Raw genomic sequence first — 19220 nt, 5'->3', positions numbered from 1 at the left:
TGCAGTGAATGCTGTATGGACCAAGCCTTATGGTTATAGCTAGCTTGCCTTAACATTTATTTTATTGTTATTGTCAGACAGGTCTTACAAACAAAAAACAACCACTATGTAAGGGATTATAGCTGCTTGTAGTACATGAATGTGCGTGGATGAGGGGCCATGTCTGCCATCCACACACAGTGATGAGCTGATAACACAGAATGGCCATTGAGGTGGACCAAGATACAGAAAGCGATGGCCATAACTTTTAAGGGGAGAAGAGACTGTTCAAACACAGCCTCAAGGGGCCCATACACCTAACAATTTCTCCGCCGATATACAGCAGATTTGATCGGCTGTGAAATCGTTGCGCAAACGCTGCCAGAATGATCAATTTCCGTCCAAAATCAATCGTTCCCGTCGTTCTGTCCGTGCGGAAGATTTTGCTCGGTCGCCGGCGGGTCGAAGTGCGTCGATAGAGGCGTTTCAATGCCCGACGACCGACGCAATACAGCGGCAATACATTACCTGCTCCGGCCGGCGCGAGTCCCCTGGTCACCGCTGTCTCTTCTCCGCTGGGCTCCAGGGCTGCAGCTTCACTGAACTTCCTGTCCCGGCAGGAAGTTTAAACAGTAGAGCGCCCTCTACTGTTTAAACTTCCCCGGACAGAAAGAAGTGAAGCCAGCCGGTCCGGAAACCCGGCGGAGAAGAGACAGCGGTGACCGGGGGGACTCACGCCGGCCGGAGCAGGTAATGTATGCGGGAAGGGGGGGCGCCGGCGTTAGCGGCAGCACCACCACAGATTGTGATCGGTTTCATGCTGAAATCGATTCATAATCTGTTTGCAGTAAAAGCAGCCATACGATCCCTCTCTGATCAGATTCGATCAGAGAGGGATCTATCTGTTGGTCGATCTGATGGCAAATTGACCAGTGTATGGCCACCTTTACTGGCCACACAGTTTTTCCCTAAAAGATGCAATATCAATTAATGATAAATCCAGGCAAGCAGAAGCATAACTACTGGGGGGTGCATAGTTTGCAACTGCAAGGGGCTTAAGGTTGTGGCCGTCCATCACTCATACTCCCCCTGATACATGGCTCCCCTCTTTGGCCTCTTTTCCATGGGTGGCTGAACTGCTCATCTGTCAGGCAGTTCAGCCACCCGGCCACCAACACTGAATGGCAGTGTTTGGTAACAACATGTGTGTCCTATTGTGGGGTTACCTGATGGTGAAAAAAGACACTAGTCTATTTTAGGGGACCCAGCAGGAAACTTCATAGGGAACAGTTCTCCAATCACAGCACCCTCTACAGCACAAAGCATTGTGACTGGCCAAATAGTGTAGTACAACCTAGCAGTGAGATAGGGTGCCATCCGCCCAATCACGTTAGCTGAATTTCCCTATGAGGTTTCTTGCGGAGTCCCCTAAAGTAGACTAGCGCCGCAAAATGCTGCTAAAATAAGTGATCCTGTGTACTTTGCCTGCACAAGCGTAACTCAAAAAGAAAAATAGAAAAGGGAGGAGCGCTCCGTAGTGTATTAAACCTTTTAATTGGATACCACGCTAGGGTTAAAAACACTTACAAGAATATAAAAAACATCAAGCATATCGAGGGTGAGTACCCCCAGAAGAAAGACCTTGGATGGCAACCTGTTCCTCCTCTGTGGCCAGCAGCGGGGGTGGTCCTAGGTGTTCATGGACAACGGAAGCCTATCCTCTGGTCACTGGATGCAGTAACTTTGCAACGCGTTTCGGCGTCTCCACGCCTTTGTCAAGCTTGACAAAGGCGTGGAGACGCCGAAACGCGTTGCGAAGTTACTGCATCCAGTGACCAGAGGATAGGCTTCCGTTGTCCATGAACACCTAGGACCACCCCCGCTGCTGGCTTGACAAAGGCGTGGAGACGCCGAAACGCGTTGCGAAGTTACTGCATCCAGTGACCAGAGGATAGGCTTCCGTTGTCCATGAACACCTAGGACCACCCCCGCTGCTGGCCACAGAGGAGGAACAGGTTGCCATCCAAGGTCTTTCTTCTGGGGGTACTCACCCTCGATATGCTTGATGTTTTTTATATTCTTGTAAGTGTTTTTAACCCTAGCGTGGTATCCAATTAAAAGGTTTAATACACTACGGAGCGCTCCCCCCTTTTCTATTTTTCTTTTTGTGCTACAGTTATACCCTTCAGCCGGGGTCGAGGAGCAGCCAGTGGTTGTATTAAGAATAACCAGAAGTGGTGGTCGTTTAGCGCAAGATTGCACATCGTTTTCACAAACGTAACTACAGGTCTTGTTTCTTCCCTCTTCCAGGGATCATATAATAAGTGTGGCTGCTATGATGATGATGATAATAATAATAATAATAATAATAATAATAATAATAATAATAATTCCTTTATTTGTATAGCACTTTTCTCTTGTCGTACTCAAAGCACTTGCGAGGCAGCCGCTAGAGCGCACTCAGTAGGCACTAGCAGTGTAAGGGCTGGTGCACACCAAAAGCGGTTCTGAGCGTTTTTGAAAACTGTTTGGCTAATGTATTGCAATGGGCTGGTGCACACCAGAGCGATTCATTTTTTCCCCAAACGCAATCTCCGGTCCTGCAGCATTTTTGCTGATTTCTGAGGCGATTCTGCCTCAATGTTCAGTATAGCTAGATCAGAGCTGTTTTCCAAGCGTTTTTTTTTTAACTGTAGCTGTTCAGTTACAGCTTTACTGTAACAAATATAAAAATACGCAACACAAAAATGCGCCAAAAACCGCTAGGCATGATTAGAAAATCACTAGATTCGCTCTGAAAACCGCTTCAAAACCCGCTAAGAGTTTGCGGTTCCGCTAGCAGTTTTTGATGTGCACTGGCCCTCAGGGAGTCTCACCCAAAGAACTGGAAGCGCCAGGATTTGAACCCAGGTCTCTTGTGTCAGAGGCAGAGCCCTTAACCATTACACTATCCAGCCACTATATGATGCCTCCTATAAGCCTGTAAGATGGCTGACAAATGTGTAAGGAACAGGTACACTTTAAATACATCCTCATCAACACATCCTTAGTATAATAAAAACAGAAAAAAAGCCAGCAAATGAGAATTTATATGCCAGTTTACATCTCTGGTGCACGATCTACGTATATTTCAAAGGACTGGCTACACGCAGCAGGAAATAAAAGGAGCAATGTCATTAGTCTTCTTGGCAGACATCAGTTTGGACAAGGCAACCTGATCTGTCAATGCAACTTCTGGCAGCGGAGGCTATGTGCTAATCTGCAGGACTTGGGTGACATTAACTCTGGCTGTTGTTTTGGAAGAACTGAAGGGCAGCCAGGAAGAGGAAGAAGCCAAAGACTGTGAGTCCTGAGGGTCTGCAGAGAGGCTCAGCACACTGGGGCATCTCTCGCATCCCTCTCTATGCTGCAGTACAACACTGCAGCAGCAACGCAGTATCATCCGCCTCAGTTCTGGCACACTATGCACTATACCCTGAGGCCCCACACAGCTTGCATGAGTTCAGCATGACAAAGTCCTGCGTCATGAACTCTAACATATTTTCTATTGCTGCTGTTCATTTAACCTTTGAAGTGACCCTGTTAGGCTGGCGAGATATGCAAATGACTGCTTTGTCATCGGTTATGAAATATTTTGACAGCGACGCTTCACAGAAGACACCTTGTTTACATACATGCATGCACTAATTGCAGGAGCTGTACATACTTACAAAACAAGGTATCTGGGATGTTTTCATTTGGCTTACCAAAATCCAAAAGTACATTCCACTGTAATATAATCCTATACACTTAATGTATTCAATGGACACTAATATTCTATGATGCAGCTACCGTAAGGCTAAGCATTGACAATGATGATAACCTAAGCGTTGTGACTTGACATTAATTATCATAAACTATGCCCTACTACATGGGGTGGCTACTTGTTTAATAGGGTGTATGCTGACCTGTCAATAACAACACCCAAAATGAAGCAGCTAAGCAGCAATAAAAAAATGCTTGTGTTATAAAAATATCAGTTAATTATAGGTGGCAATGGACATGGAATACATTATAAAACCAGTTTATACAAAAACTAGATACACCTTTGTAATGATGTAATATTTGCGCCAGTGTACCTCCAAAATCCTGCAATTATTTTGACAGATCATAGTAGATTTCCCATTGATAGTACATAGCGAGTGGCCACCCCAGCACATCATAAGCAGTGGTCGGTATGTAATCAAACACTAATTATACCCCAGCATAAACTCCCCTGCTTGCTCAAGGTCAAGACCCACAATCCACCAGAGCCTGGTCTTGCTCATAACTAGACAGACGTTATTTTTTTCCTACATAGGACACAGACCCATAATAAACATCACCCTCCAGCCACCTTGGTGCAGATGATCAGCACACATTAATGCTAATTAACACATGCGCTGCCTTGGAAAATTCATATCAGCATGCATTATACTGCGGTGGTCGGTCATAATTACCTTTTTCGTGATCACTTTTACAGATCGATAAAAGAATGCTAGTGTGTCCTTCTTTTTGCCTTGCCTATTGCTGGCGAGCGACCGATCGCCAAGAGCACTTTGACAACTGGCGTGAGAGCGCGCATGCGCGCGAAGAGGCTCCCGGGAGATGTAGTCCTTGATGGCAGGAGCGCATGACTTCGCCGGGTTGGCTTCCAGAACTGCAGCAGTGACAGTCAGAGCTGACCCCGCCCACGTAGCGTCAGCTGATACATGGCGCAGCGAGCGCTTGTGCAGGGCAGGATGGGGAGACAATGACACGCTCACGTGTCCATCAATAGCACTATTCAAGGGAGGAAGGCTGCTGTGTGATGCTGCGGCAGTGCCTGTCCAGCAGGGACTGTCAGCATCTCAGTGTCATGAAATACACAGCATTATATACATATTTCATAATTGCAAAGTGGATCTGATCCCATTGTGAAATAATACCATCTGTTATATCCTATATAATAAAACCCTACTGCCTCTGCATCCCGTGTCCCAGTGAGTGTCCCATCTGCGCTCTGCGCAGGGGCGCGCGCGTGGCTCGGCTGCGTGCGCGGCGGGTGCATGTGCAATGAAGACCTACCCTTTTTTAAACGGGCTTAGGACCACTAGTATTATATATTATGTCAATAATGTACTCAGGGGCGTAGCAATAGGGCGTGCAGAGGTAGCGACCGCATCGGGGCCCCGTAGGGCCCTCTCTGAATTGCAGTATCAGCTCTCTATTGGTCCTGTGCTCATAATAATCACTTCTATAGATACTTTGAATAGTGGTAATCATTAACAAACTGCTCCCCATTCCCTTCTTGCACCTCTGACACTGTAGTTGCCATTGGCAGGTTTTGGCGCGACGTATCAATTGATATGTATGGAGATTGCTTGGGGGGGCCCCATGTAAAACTTGCATCGGGGCCCACAGCTCCTAAGCTACGCCACTGAATGTACTGCATGTACAAACAGGATCGCTGTGATTTAAATCCAGAGTTCAAAGTTCTTCTAAGGTTGTTTCACACAGGCTTTTTTTTTTTCCTCAATCAACTAGGGTTGCCAGGTCGGCTGATGGAGAAAACCGGACAAGGGGTGGAGTTAGGGGTGGAGTTAGGGGCGGAGTCAGAAGCGCACTTTTATGTAGAGTGGGGCTAAGCAATGGGCTTTTTAAAAAACATTTTTATAGTATTTATATCGCACTGACATCTTCTGCAGCACATTACAGAGTACATAGCCATGTCACTAACTGTCCTCACCAGTAGTACTGGTCCAGTGCACATAAGAGACAGTTTTTCACCAGTAACTGCACATAAGAGACAGCTTTTCACCAGTAAATGCACATTATAAGAGACACCTTTTCGCCAGTAAATGCACATAATAAGAGACAGCTTTTCCCCAGTAAATGCACAAGAGACAGCTTTTCACCAGTAAATGCACATAATAAGACACAGCTTTTCACCAGTAAATGCACATAATAAGAGACAGCTTTTCACCAGTAAATGCACAAAAGAGACAGCTTTTCACCAGTAAATGCACATAATGACAAACAGCCAGTGTTCCCAGTATATGTAGCCAGGGATATATGTGCCCAGTATATGTAGCCAGGGGGTATATATGTCCCAGTATATGTAGGCAGGGGTGTAAATGACCCAGTATACGTAGGCAGGGGTATATATGTCCCAGTATATGTAGCCAGGGGGTATATGTGCCCAGATTAGGTAGCCAGGGGGTATATGTGCCCAGAATAGGTAGCCAGGAGCTATATGTGCCCAGAATAGGTAGCCAGGGGCTATATGTGCCCAGAATAGGTAGCCAGGGGCTATATATGCCCAGAATAGGTAGCCAGGGGCTATATGTGCCCGGAATAGGTAGCCAGGGGCTATATGTGCCCGGAATAGGTAGCCAGGGGGTATATGTGCCCGGAATAGGTAGCCAGGGGCTATATGTGCCCAGAATAGGTTAGGTAGCCAGGTGCCTCCCCCCCCCCCCCCCCCCCGCAGGAGGAGAACAGTGCAGCAGAGAGAGAGCTGGGAGCAGCGGTGGAGAAGGGGGGCAATCTCCCCCCCCTTCCCTCACCTTAGGGTGCTCTCTCTCCCCCGCTGTCTCCTCCAATATGATGTGCAGGCTGGCGGGTGGCTGCGGGCGGAACTTACCTCTGTGTCGCAGGCGCCGGAAGTTCGGGTCCCGCAGCCGCTGAGATTCGACTCAAAAAAGATCCGGATCAAAGATTCGAATCATTCATGAGCCGGACAACACTATTCAGACTGATTAGTGTTGTCCGGCTCATGAATGATTCGGATCTTTGATCCGGATCTTTTTTGAGTCGAATCTCAGCGGCTGCGGGACCCGAACTTCCGGCGCTGGAGCGACACAGAGGTAAGTTCCGCCTGCAGCCACTCGCCAGCCTGCACATCATCCTGGAGGAGACAGCGGGGGAGAGAGAGCACCCTAAGGTGAGGGAAGGGGGGGGGGGAGATTGCCCCCCTTCTCCACCGCTGCTCCCAGCTCTCTCTCTGCTGCGCTGTTCTCCTCCTGCGCTGCGGGGGGGGGGGGGGGGGGGGCTCTAAACCGGACAACTTAATTGTCCGGTTTAGCATGCCTTTTTGCACCGGACACAGCGCACAAAAACCGGACTGTCCGTTGTAAAACCGGGCACCTGGCAACCCTACAATCAACTGCCAAACCCTTTAATTATAATGGAGATGTATGAGTGTCGCTGAGGAGGATTTTGTCATGTAGGGTTTTCCATCATTTCCAAGAGGCATTGGATCTAAGATTTATTTTTTTTTGACTCTAAGGGCTGGTGCACACCAACAGAACTTCTGAGCACTTTTAAAAAACGCTAACGCTTTGAAATACGCTTGGTTAATGTATTTGAATGGGAAGGATCACACCAGAGCGATGTGATTTTTTCCCAAATGCAAAGGCGGTCCTGCGGTGTTTCTGAGGCTATACAGCCTCAATGTTAAAGGGATTAAGTTTTTTAAGTTTTGTTTTCGCCGACAGGCCTGGCCTTCTTTGCGTTCCCATCTGCAATAGCATCCTACGCCAGTCATCCAAAATGATTTTTTAATCGAGGCTTAACCACTTGCCGACCGCCCACAGCCCATGGGCGGCGGCAAAGTGGACGCCTAAAGGACCGCAATACGCCTTCAGGCGGCGCGTCCTTTAGGCATGCCGGGGGAGCGATCGCGTCATTGATGACGCGCGCTTCCCCCGGCAACTGGCTCCGCCCACCCGCCGTAACATCCCGCCGGCCGTACGGAAGCGCCGGCGGGATGTTAACCCCGCGATCGCCGCATACAAAGTGTATAATACACTTTGTAATGTATACAAAGTGTATTATACAGGCTGCCTCCTGCCCTGGTGGTCCCAGTGTCCGAGGGACCACCAGGGCAGGCTGCAGCCACCCTAGTCTGCACCCAAACACACTGATCTGCCCCCCCCCCGCCCACTGATCGCCCACAGCACCCCTCAGACCCCCCCCTGCCCACCCCCCAGACCCCTGTTTGCACCCAATCACCCCCCTAATAACCCATCAATCACTCCCTGTCACTATCTGTCAACGCTATTTTTTTTTTATATCCCCCCCTGCCCCCTGCCCCCTCCTGATCACCCCCCCACCCCTCAGATTCTCCCCAGACCCCCCCCCAGACCCCCCCCCTGTGTACTGTATGCATCTATCTTCCCTGATAACCTGTCAATCACCCGTCAATCACCCATCAATCACCCATCAATCACCCCCTGTCACTGCCACCCAACAATCAGCCCCTAACCTGCCCCTTGCGGGCAATCTGATCACCCACCCACACCAATAGATCGCCCGCAGATCCGACATCAGATCACCTCCCAAATCCATTGTTTACATCTATTCTTTCCTCTAAACACCCACTAATTACCCATCAATCACCCATCAATCACCCCCTATCACCACCTGTCACTTTTACCTATCAGATGAGACCCTAATCTGCCCCTTGCGGGCACCCAATCACCCGCCAACACGCTCAGATTGCCCTCTGACCCCCCCTTATCAATTCGCCAGTGCATTAATTACATCTGTTCTTCCCTGTAATAACCCACTGATCACCTGTCAATCACCTGCCAATCACCTATCACCCATCAATCACCCCCTGTCACTGCCACCCATCAATCAGCCCCTAACCTGCCCCTTGCGGGCAATCTGATCTCCCACCCACACCATTAGATCGCCCGCAAACCCGCCGTCAGATTACCTCCCAAATGTATTGTTTACATCTGTTATCTTCTCTAAACACCCACTAATTACCCATCAATCACCCATCAATCACCCCCTATCACCACCTGTCACTGTTACCTATCAGATCAGACCCTAAGCTGCCCCTTGCGGGCACCCAATCACCCGCCCACACGCTCAGATTGCCCTCAGACCCCCCCCCCCCCCCCCTTATCAATTCACCAGTGCATTAATTACATCTGTCCTTCCATGTAATAACCCACTGATCACCTGTCAATCACCTGCCAATCACCTATCACCCATCAATCACCCCCTGTCACTGCCACCCAACAATCAGCCCCTAACCTGCCCCTTGCGGGCAAACTGATCACCCACCCACACCAATAGATCGCCCGCAGATCCGACATCAGATCACCTCCCAAATCCATTGTTTACATCTATTCTCTCCTCTAAACACCCACTAATTACCCAGCAATCACCCATCAATCACCCCCTATCACCACCTGTCACTTTTACCTATCAGATCAGACCCTAATCTGCCCCTTGCGGGCACCCAATCACCCGCCAACACGCTCAGATTGCCCTCTGACCCCCCCTTATCAATTCGCCAGTGCATTAATTACATCTGTTCTTCCCTGTAATAACCCACTGATCACCTGTCAATCACCTGCCAATCACCTATCACCCATCAATCACCCCCTGTCACTGCCACCCATCAATCAGCCCCTAACCTGCCCCTTGCGGGCAATCTGATCTCCCACCCACACCATTAGATCGCCCGCAAACCCGCCGTCAGATTACCTCCCAAATGTATTGTTTACATCTGTTATCTTCTCTAAACACCCACTAATTACCCATCAATCACCCATCAATCACCCCCTATCACCACCTGTCACTGTTACCTATCAGATCAGACCCTAAGCTGCCCCTTGCGGGCACCCAATCACCCGCCCACACGCTCAGATTGCCCTCAGACCCCCCCCCCCCCCCCCTTATCAATTCACCAGTGCATTAATTACATCTGTCCTTCCATGTAATAACCCACTGATCACCTGTCAATCACCTGCCAATCACCTATCACCCATCAATCACCCCCTGTCACTGCCACCCAACAATCAGCCCCTAACCTGCCCCTTGCGGGCAAACTGATCACCCACCCACACCAATAGATCGCCCGCAGATCCGACATCAGATCACCACCCAAGCGCAGTGTTTCCATCTATTCTCTCCTCTAAACACTCACTAATTACCCATCAATCACCCATCAATCACCCCCTATCACCACCTGTCACTGTTACCCATCAGATCAGACCCTAATCTGCCCCTTGCGGGCACCCAATCACCCGCCTACACGCTCAGATTGCCCTCAGACCCCCCCTTATCAATTCGCCAGGGCATTATTTACATCTGTCCTTCCCTGTAATAACCCACTGATCACCTGTCAATCACCTGTCAATCACCCATCAATCACCCCCTGTCACTGCCACCCATCAATCACCCCCTGTCACTGCCACCCATCAATCAGACCCTAACCTGCCCCTTGCGGGCAAACTGAACACCCACCCACACCAATAGATCGCCCGCAGATCCGACGTCCGATCACCTCCCAAGTGCAGTGTTCACATCTGTTCTCTACCCTAAACACCCACTAATTACCCATCAATCACCCCCTGTCACTGCTACCTATCAGATTAGACCCCTATCTGCCCCTAGGGCACTCAATCACCCGCCCACACCCTCAGAATGCCCTCAGACCCCAGCCCTGATCACCTCGCCAGTGCATTGCTTGCATCTATTCCCCCCTCTAATCACACCTTGAGACACCCATCAATCACCTCCTGTCACCCCCTAGCACACCTACCCATCAGATCAGGCCCTAATTTGCCCCGTGTGGGCTCCTGATCACTCGGCCAAACCCTCAGATCCCCCTCAGACCCCCTTCCGATCACCTCCCCAGTGCATTGATTGCATCTATTTTCCCCTCTAACCACCCCCTGAGACACCCATCAATCACCTCCTGTCACCCCCCTAGCACTCCTATCCATCAGATCAGGCCCAATACAACCTGTCATCTAAAAGGCCACCCTGCTTATGACCGGTTCCACAAAATTCGCCCCCTCATAGACCACCTGTCATCAAAATTTGCAGATGCTTATACCCCTGAACAGTCATTTTGAGACATTTGGTTTCCAGACTACTCACGGTTTTGGGCCCGTAAAATGCCAGGGCGGTATAGGAACCCCACAAGTGACCCCATTTTAGAAAAAAAGACACCCCAAGGTATTCTGTTAGGTGTATGACGAGTTCATAGAAGATTTTATTTTTTGTCAAAAGTTAGCGGAAATTGATTTTTTATTGGTTTTTTTTCACAAAGTGTCATTTTCCGCTAACTTGTGACAAAAAATAAAATCTTCTATGAACTCGCCATACACCTAACGGAATACCTTGGGGTGTCTTCTTTCTAAAATGGGGTCACTTGTGGGGTTCCTATACTGCCCTGGCATTTTAGGGGCCCTAAACCGCGAGGAGTAGTCTAGAAAACAAATGCCTCAAAATGACCCGTGAATAGGACGTTGGGCCCCTTAGCGCACCTAGGCTGCAAAAAAGTGTCACACATGTGGTACCGCCGTACTCAGGAAAAGTAGTATAATGTGTTTTGGGGTGTATTTTTACACATACCCATGCTGGGTGGGAGAAATAACTCTGTAAATGGACAATTGTGTGTAAAAAAATCAAAAGATTGTCATTTACAGAGGTATTTCTCCCACCCAGCATGGGTATGTGTAAAAATACACCCCAAAACACATTGTACTACTTCTCCCGAGTATGGCAATACCACATGTGTGGCACTTTTTTGCACCCTAACTGCGCTAAAGGGCCCAAAGTCCAATGAGTACCTTTAGGATTTCACAGGTCATTTTGCGACATTTGGTTTCAAGACTACTCCTCACGGTTTAGGGCCCCTAAAATGCCAGGGCAGTATAGTAACCCCACAAATGACCCCATTCTAGAAAGAAGACACCCAAAGGTATTCCGTTAGGAGTATGGTGAGTTCATAGAAGATTTTATTTTTTGTCAAAAGTTAGCGGAAAATTGATTTTTATTGTTTTTTTCACAAAGTGTCATTTTCCACTAACTTGTGACAAAAAATAAAATCTTCTATGAACTCACCATACTCCAAACGGAATACCTTGGGGTGTCTTCTTTCTAAAATGGGGTCATTTGTGGGGTTCCTATACTGAACTGGCATTTTAGGGGCCCTAAACCGTGAGGAGTAGTCTGGAAATCAAATTTCGCAAAATGACCTGTGAAATCCTAAAGGTACTCATTGGACTTTGGGCCCTTTAGCGCAGTTAGGGTGCAAAAAAGTGCCACACATGTGGTATTGCCATACTCGGGAGAAGTAGTACAATGTGTTTTGGGGTGTATTTTTACACATACCCATGCTGGGTGGGAGAAATACCTCTGTAAATGACAATCTTTTGATTTTTTTACACACAATTGTCCATTTACAGAGTTATTTCTCCCACCCAGCATGGGTATGTGTAAAAATACACCCCAAAACACATTGTACTACTTCTCCCGAGTACGGCGATACCACATGTGTGGCACTTTTTTGCACCCTAACTGCGCTAAAGGGCCCAAAGTCCAATGAGTACCTTTAGGATTTCACAGGTCATTTTGCGGAATTTGATTTCCAGACTACTCCTCACGGTTTAGGGCCCCTAAAATGCCAGGGCAGTATAGGAACCCCACAAATGACCCCATTTTAGAAAGAAGACACCTCAAGGTATTCCGTTAGGAGTATGGTGAGTTCATAGAAGATTTTATTTTTTGTCACAAGTTAGTGGAAAATGACACTTTGTGAAAAAAACAATAAAAATCAATTTTCCGCTAACTTTTGACAAAAAATAAAATCTTCTATGAACTCACCATACTCCTAACGGAATACCTTGGGGTGTCTTCTTTCTAAAATGGGGTCATTTGTGGGGTTCCTATACTGCCCTGGCATTTTAGGGGCCCTAAACCGTGAGGAGTAGTCTGGAAATCAAATTCCGCAAAATGACTTGTGAAATCCTAAAGGTACTCATTGGACTTTGGGCCCTTTAGCGCAGTTAGGGTGCAAAAAAGTGCCACACATGTGGTATCGCCGTACTCGGGAGAAGTAGTACAATGTGTTTTGGGGTGTATTTTTACACATACCCATGCTGGGTGGGAGAAATAACTCTGTAAATGGACAATTGTGTGTAAAAAAAATGAAAAAATTGTCATTTACAGAGAGATTTCTCCCACCCAGCATGGGTATGTGTAAAAATACACCCCAAAACACATTCTACTACTTCTCTTGAGTACGGCAATACCACATGTGTGGCACTTTTTTGCAGCCTAACTGCGCTAAGGGGCCCAAAGTCCAATGAGCACTTTTAGGCTTTACAGGGGTGCTTACAAATTAGCACCCCCCAAAATGCGAGGACAGTAAACACACCCCACAAATGACCCCATTTTGGAAAGTAGACACTTCAAGGTATTCAGAGAGGGGCATGGTGAGTCCGTGGCAGATTTCATTTTTTTTTGTCGCAAGTTAGAAGAAATGGATTCTTTTTTTTTTTCTTTTTTTTGTCACAAAGTGTCATTTTCCGCTTACTTGTGACAAAAAATAATATCTTCTATGAACTCACTATGCCTCTCAGTGAATACTTTGGGATGTCTTCTTTCCAAAATGGGGTCATTTGGGGGGTATTTATACTATCCTGGAATTCTAGCCCCTCATGAAACATGACAGGGGGTCAGAAAAGTCAGAGGTGCTTGAAAATGGGAAAATTCACTTTTTGCACCATAGTTTGTAAACGCTATAACTTTTATAACTTTTTATCAAAAACATGTTTGTCCACATTTTTCGCGCTGCATGTATACAGAAATTTTACTTTATTTGAAAATTGTCAGCACAGAAAGTTAAAAAAATCATTTTTTTGCCAAAATTCATGTCTTTTTTGATGAATATAATAAAAAGTAAAAATCGCAGGAGCAATCAAATAGCACCAAAAGAAAGCTTTATTAGTGACAAGAAAAGGAGCCAAAATTCATTTAGGTGGTAGGTTGTATGAGCGAGCAATAAACCGTGAAAGCTGCAGTGGTCTGAGTGGAAAAAAAGTGCCTGGTCCTTAAGGGTTAGAAAGACTGTAGTCCTCAAGTGGTTAAGTATCCATTTAAGTATAGGAAAGGGGGAAATTGCTCTAAAAAAATGCTAGAGCAGAGCGATTTTCCAAGCTTTTTTTTTTTTTTTTTTTTTACAAAAGCTGTACACTTCCAGCTTTACTGTACAAAAAAAAAATCTCTACACCAAAACGCTCAAAAAATTGCTAGGCACATGCCTGAAATCGTTTTGAAAAGTAGCTTCAAAAGACGCTTAGCGTTTGTGATTACAGTATCGATTTTTGGTGTGCACCTGCCCATAGTCGTACTTGAACAGGAACATATCAAATGCTTACTAAACTTTTGAAAATAATTTTTCTTTCCCATGTCTTTCTTAAAGTTAATCTAAACACATGATGTACCTGCATATGAATATTACATACTTACCTCGCCGTTAGTTCCTCTCAGACGCTCACCATTTTCTTCTTACAGCGATTCCTTCCAGTTCTGTCAGAAATAAAATATATCCGTTGTTGTCAGTTATAACTGAAAGGACAACTGATAAGCAAGGTAATGTCCATGTTTGCTTATGGCTCAAGTGGGCGATATTACAGTTTAACCACCCTGGCGTTCTATTAAGATCGCCAGGGCGGCTGCGGGAGGGTTTTTTTAAATAAAAAAAAAACTATTCCATGCAGCCAACTGAAAGTTGGCTGCATGAAAGCCCACTAGAGGGCGCTCCGGACACGTCATTCTGATCGCCTCCGGCGATCAGAATTAACAATGAAGACCGCAATGAGCGGCCTTCCTTGTTTTGCTTACCTCGAGCGGAGTGACGTCATGGACGTCAGCCGATGTCCTGACGTCAGCCGCCTCCGATCCAGCCCTTAGCGCTGGCCGGAACTGTTTGTTCCGGCTACGCTGGGCTCGGGCGGCTGGGGGGACCCTCTTTCGCCGCTGCACGCGGCGGCGATCAGGTAGCACACGCGGCTGGCAAAGTGCCGACTGCGTGTGCTGCTTTTTATTTCAAGAAAATCGGCACAGCAGGGCCTGAGCGGCACCCTCTGGCGGTAATGGACGAGCTGAGCTCGTCCATACCGCCCGGCTGGTTAACAGTGTTCTGACAAGGAAGCTGTTATGGGGGTAATGGCAGGGCGGGATTTGTACTTTTTATCTGTCACCAGCCGCCCCCCTTCAGTATAGGTAGAGAGATTACCCCTCCCCCCTTCCCTCTGGTATAGGTAACCTGATGACACCCCCACCCCCCAGTATAGGTAGCCAAATGACCCCTTTCCCTCCAGTATAGGTAGCCAGATGACTTCCTTAATTCCACCCCCCTTTTCAGTGTAGGTAGCCAGCTCGCCTTCACACTGCAGCAGCCATTAGTGTCACTCATTTCTCCACTGGTCAATGCTATCCAAGTCCATAGCCACCTGCCACAATGCAAACATATACAGAGAGCAAGGAGGCTACTGCACAGGCCAGCGGCTGGCAAGCAGAGTACAGTAAGGTGCTTGCCTGATCTCCCTGCATTCCAGCTTACAAATGCTGCACCAGTTTAGCCTGCTGCTTTGGTGCCCTTGCTCCTGTGGTGCCCAAAGCCATGGCCTAGGTGGCCGTGGCTTAAATCCAGCCCTGGGTAATGGCCATTTTAAAAATGGAGGATGGAGGATTTCACTGATGACAGTGGACAAACAGGACACAGTAGAGGAGAAAGAGAATGATGAGCAGACTACACAGCAGGTAAGTATGACATGTGTACGTTTATTTTGACTTTTAATTTTCAGTTCAGGTTTGCTTTAAGGGCTCTTTTAGATCAGCGGCTGACAACAGTACACTTATAGAGAGTCTGAAGTCTAAATAAAAAAACAAAAAAAACAGATACTCACCTAAGGAGAGGGAAGACTCTGGATCCTATAGAGCCTTCCCGTTCCTCCTACGGTGCCCATGTTCCAGTGCTGCATCCCCCGGTAGCAGTCTCCCACCGATGGGTCAGAGACTGCTCACTTTCTCCCTTTGGGAGCCCAAGTGCTCCCGAAGACGGCCGCTCTGTACTGCGATTTCGCCCTTGCGCTTTCATACAGGTTAGGTTTGTTTATTGTAAAACAAAAGACAGACACAGACACAGTGAAAACCTACACGTGTAAACAATCCCATAGGGGAGCATAGGTATGTTCTGTCTGGTCTGCTGCTGTCTGCTCTGGAAAATGGTCTAACTAGCATGAACTAACCCCAACTGTCCTGTCCTTTTTACTCCTTTCTTTTTAGGTCCCCCTTTGGGACCGCTATATATTCCTGCATGTCCTGTGTGGACCCAAAGATGAACTGTAGTAAAAATAACATTATGAATAAAATTGCTTATTTTTTTTATTTTTATAATATTCATTTACAGATTATTTAGTCAGTGTTTGCTCATTGTAAAACCTTTCCTTTCCCTGATTTACATTCTGAAATGTATCACAGGTGATCTGTACGGAATGTTCGTTTACTGAGAGTTCTATGCACAGAGGGAGATAGCGCTTGGTTGGGAGTTGGAAAAAGCCATTATTTCCCACAATGCAATGAGATTCACAACAAACTGTCAGGACCATGGTCATGACATCACACTGTGGGAGGGGTTTCACCACAACATCAGCCACACAGACCCCCCCTGATGATCTATTAGAGAAAATGTAAAGATTTCTTGTGGAAAAGGGGTTATCAGCTACTGATTGGGATGAATTTTAATCCTTGGTTAAAATTCCTCTTTAAAGGGAACCTAAACTGAGAAGGATATGGATTTTTCCTTTTAAAATAATACCAGTTGCCTGACTCTCCTGCTGATCCTGTGTCTCTAATATTTTTAGCCACAGCCCCTGAACAAGCATGCAGATCAGGCGCTCTGACTGAAGTCAGACTGGATTAGCTGCATGCTTGTTTCAGGTGTGTGATTCAGCCACTACTACAACCAAAGAGATCAACAGGAAGCCAGGCAACTGGTATTGTTTAAAAGGAAACATCCATATCCCTCTCAGTTTAGGTTCCCTTTAAGATAAAGTGGACTCTTGGCAATGTAGTAGCTTTGGCTCCCACCTTATGATCCTTTTGGTAAGCTGAGATGGAGGGGGTCAGAGAATATGGCAGGTGGGCCCCTTGACACTCACTAGATCCCAGGCAGCTGCCTAGATTGCCTTGTGGATGATCTTGCTATGGTGTGTGCACATGAGTTATGATGTCATGCAGGAAGTAAACCAGGACTCGTATAGGTTATCAAGCACTTAAAAGGTTACTTAAAGAGGAGCTGTTAGGTATAAGGTCTCAGAGAAAATAAACACATATATCAGTAGCTAAAGATTGGCTGTACTTACATTACATATGCATTTCACTGTCCACGTTTGTACTTCACAGAATTTGTATATAGTATATGCAGAGATAGATGCTCCTGACAGCTCATGGCAGGCTCCATGTTTGTGAAGCCAAATGTGTCGTCATGTCCTGCCTGATTCCTGATCACAGATAAGCTCGTTCTTGAACAACACGGTGTGCAGTGAATATTAATGAGCCATGTGGCTAGGAACAATAGCTGACTCCTGCAGAGTACTCTGCCCCGAGATTTATCAGTGCTACACAGCTAGACTGATTACACAAGCTGCTGTAACGTCTCATTAGCAGCCGAGGGGAGGGCCCCAGAATGCTTTGCAGTTTAGCTGCGGCTTGCGTCTTTATGGGTCTATAACAGACTTGCTGATAAGCACACATCAAAGGTAACTGAAATGTTTATCTTCACTAATGGCTTTTGAGCTTCCTTCTAAACTGTTTAACACAGGAGAATAGAGGTTTAAATTAGCTTCTGCAGCCTGACAGTTACTCTTTAAGCCTTGTAAAAAAAAAAAATCAGTTCTACTCACCTGGGGCTTCTACCAGCCCCCTGCAGCCGTCCCTTGCCCTCGCGGATTCTCCTGTCCCCCACCGCCGATAGGCTCACTGCGCCTGCGCAGGCCTGGCCACGCGTCTCCTTCACGTTCCCTCCTGCAATAGCATCCTGCGCAGGACGCTATTACGGAAGGGAACGCGAAGTAGACTACGTGTGGCCAGGCCTGTCGCCGAAACAAAACTAGCTGGCGATGGGGGGACAGGAGGATCCACGAGTGACTGCGAGGACACGGGACGGCTTCAGGGGCTGGTAGAAGCCCCAGGTGAGTAAAACTGATTTTTTTTTTTTTTTAACAAGGCTTAAGGAGACACTGAAGCGGAAAAAAAATTATGATATAATGAATTGGTTGTGTAGTACAGCTAAGGAATAAAGCATTATGAACAAAGACATATTTGTTTCCAGTACAGGAAGAGTTAAGAAACTCCAGTTTCTTCTATGCAAATAGCCATTGAGCTCTACCACTTTGAAAGTCGCAGAGAGCTCTGACTTCTGATTAGGTTATCTCATTTGTATTGTGTTTTTCTTTTGCAGAGAACAGTTCAGGACAGGTCAAAAGTTCACTGCCTGTTCTGTAAAACCATTTAGAATGCTGAGTAATGTTAAACTGCAAATATTAGAGAATGGTGCAATGTTATAAAAAAAAAAAAAAAAGCTTATAATTGAAAATAAAAATACAAGAATATTTTTTTGCTACTAATGTTCTACTAATTACCCCTACTACACAACGAATTCATGATATCATAATTTTTTTTCCGCTTTAGTGTCTCTTTAAGTAGTACAGCCTGGAACTATAATAGATTTGTACTGATTATTTTCAGCAGAATATTACAACTGTCAACAGTTACTGAGCTAATGGAGAAAACTTTCTATGCGCACACTTTCAAGATAATTTCTGCTTTTCATGGCCATTAAGAAAATGCCAATGTCATTATTATTACTGGCTAAAATGGCAAAGAATCCATTTTATTCACAATGGCAGTGACGCTTCATGTGTAAATAGAACATTTTTGTCTTGTGTGTCACGGAATGGAATTCTAACTAGCCATGAGCATATATCAGACTGTTAGATTATACAAATACTGTGTCGTTCAATACCATTAGCAGTGCTGGAAGAATCCATTACAGCCTCAGGAAGGGAGGGGTAATTGGAACTGTCATCTGAGCAACATTAAATGGCTCAATAAAATAACTCTGTAGATATAAAAAAAAGGTATCTCAACGTTGCAGATATAATCTATGATATATTGCAGTAGTGTTCCTAAAAACTGAAAGTGTATCTACACTCATTTGTTATAATGCTCTGTTTAAATAGCTCTTGTTACATCCACAAGAACAGTGTATAAATCTGTATGGATGGAGAACAGGGACTGTTTGCAGAGATGAGTAAAAAAAAAAGGTTTATTTCTCAAAGCATCCTTGTAATGCCCTCTAGTATACTACCTTCCAGAGCGGGTTGTGAGAAAAAGGAAAAAAATAAAAAGGGCAGCACAGT

General features: G+C 46.4%; 1 protein-coding gene across 8 annotated transcripts in view; it reads right to left on the bottom strand.

Moving 5' to 3' along the window:
- The window catches only part of CPEB3 (cytoplasmic polyadenylation element binding protein 3), a 255613-nt gene that overhangs the window by 195260 nt on the left and 41133 nt on the right, over positions 1-19220 (bottom strand). For 2 of the 8 annotated variants that reach the window (XM_068257804.1, XM_068257811.1), the window contains exon 3: positions 14263-14322. The exons of 5 other annotated variants lie outside the window; for them this stretch is intronic. The gene's annotated coding sequence lies outside the window, so the exon portion shown is untranslated. Of the gene's footprint in view, positions 1-4457; positions 4558-14262; positions 14323-19220 lie in introns of those variants that run through there. One more of the 8 variants, XM_068257807.1, reaches the window with a different exon arrangement.

Source organism: Hyperolius riggenbachi, chromosome 10 (genome assembly GCF_040937935.1).
Source record: "Hyperolius riggenbachi isolate aHypRig1 chromosome 10, aHypRig1.pri, whole genome shotgun sequence".
Classification (NCBI taxonomy): Eukaryota; Metazoa; Chordata; class Amphibia; order Anura; family Hyperoliidae; genus Hyperolius; species Hyperolius riggenbachi.
This window is presented reverse-complemented; position numbering and strand designations above follow the sequence as displayed.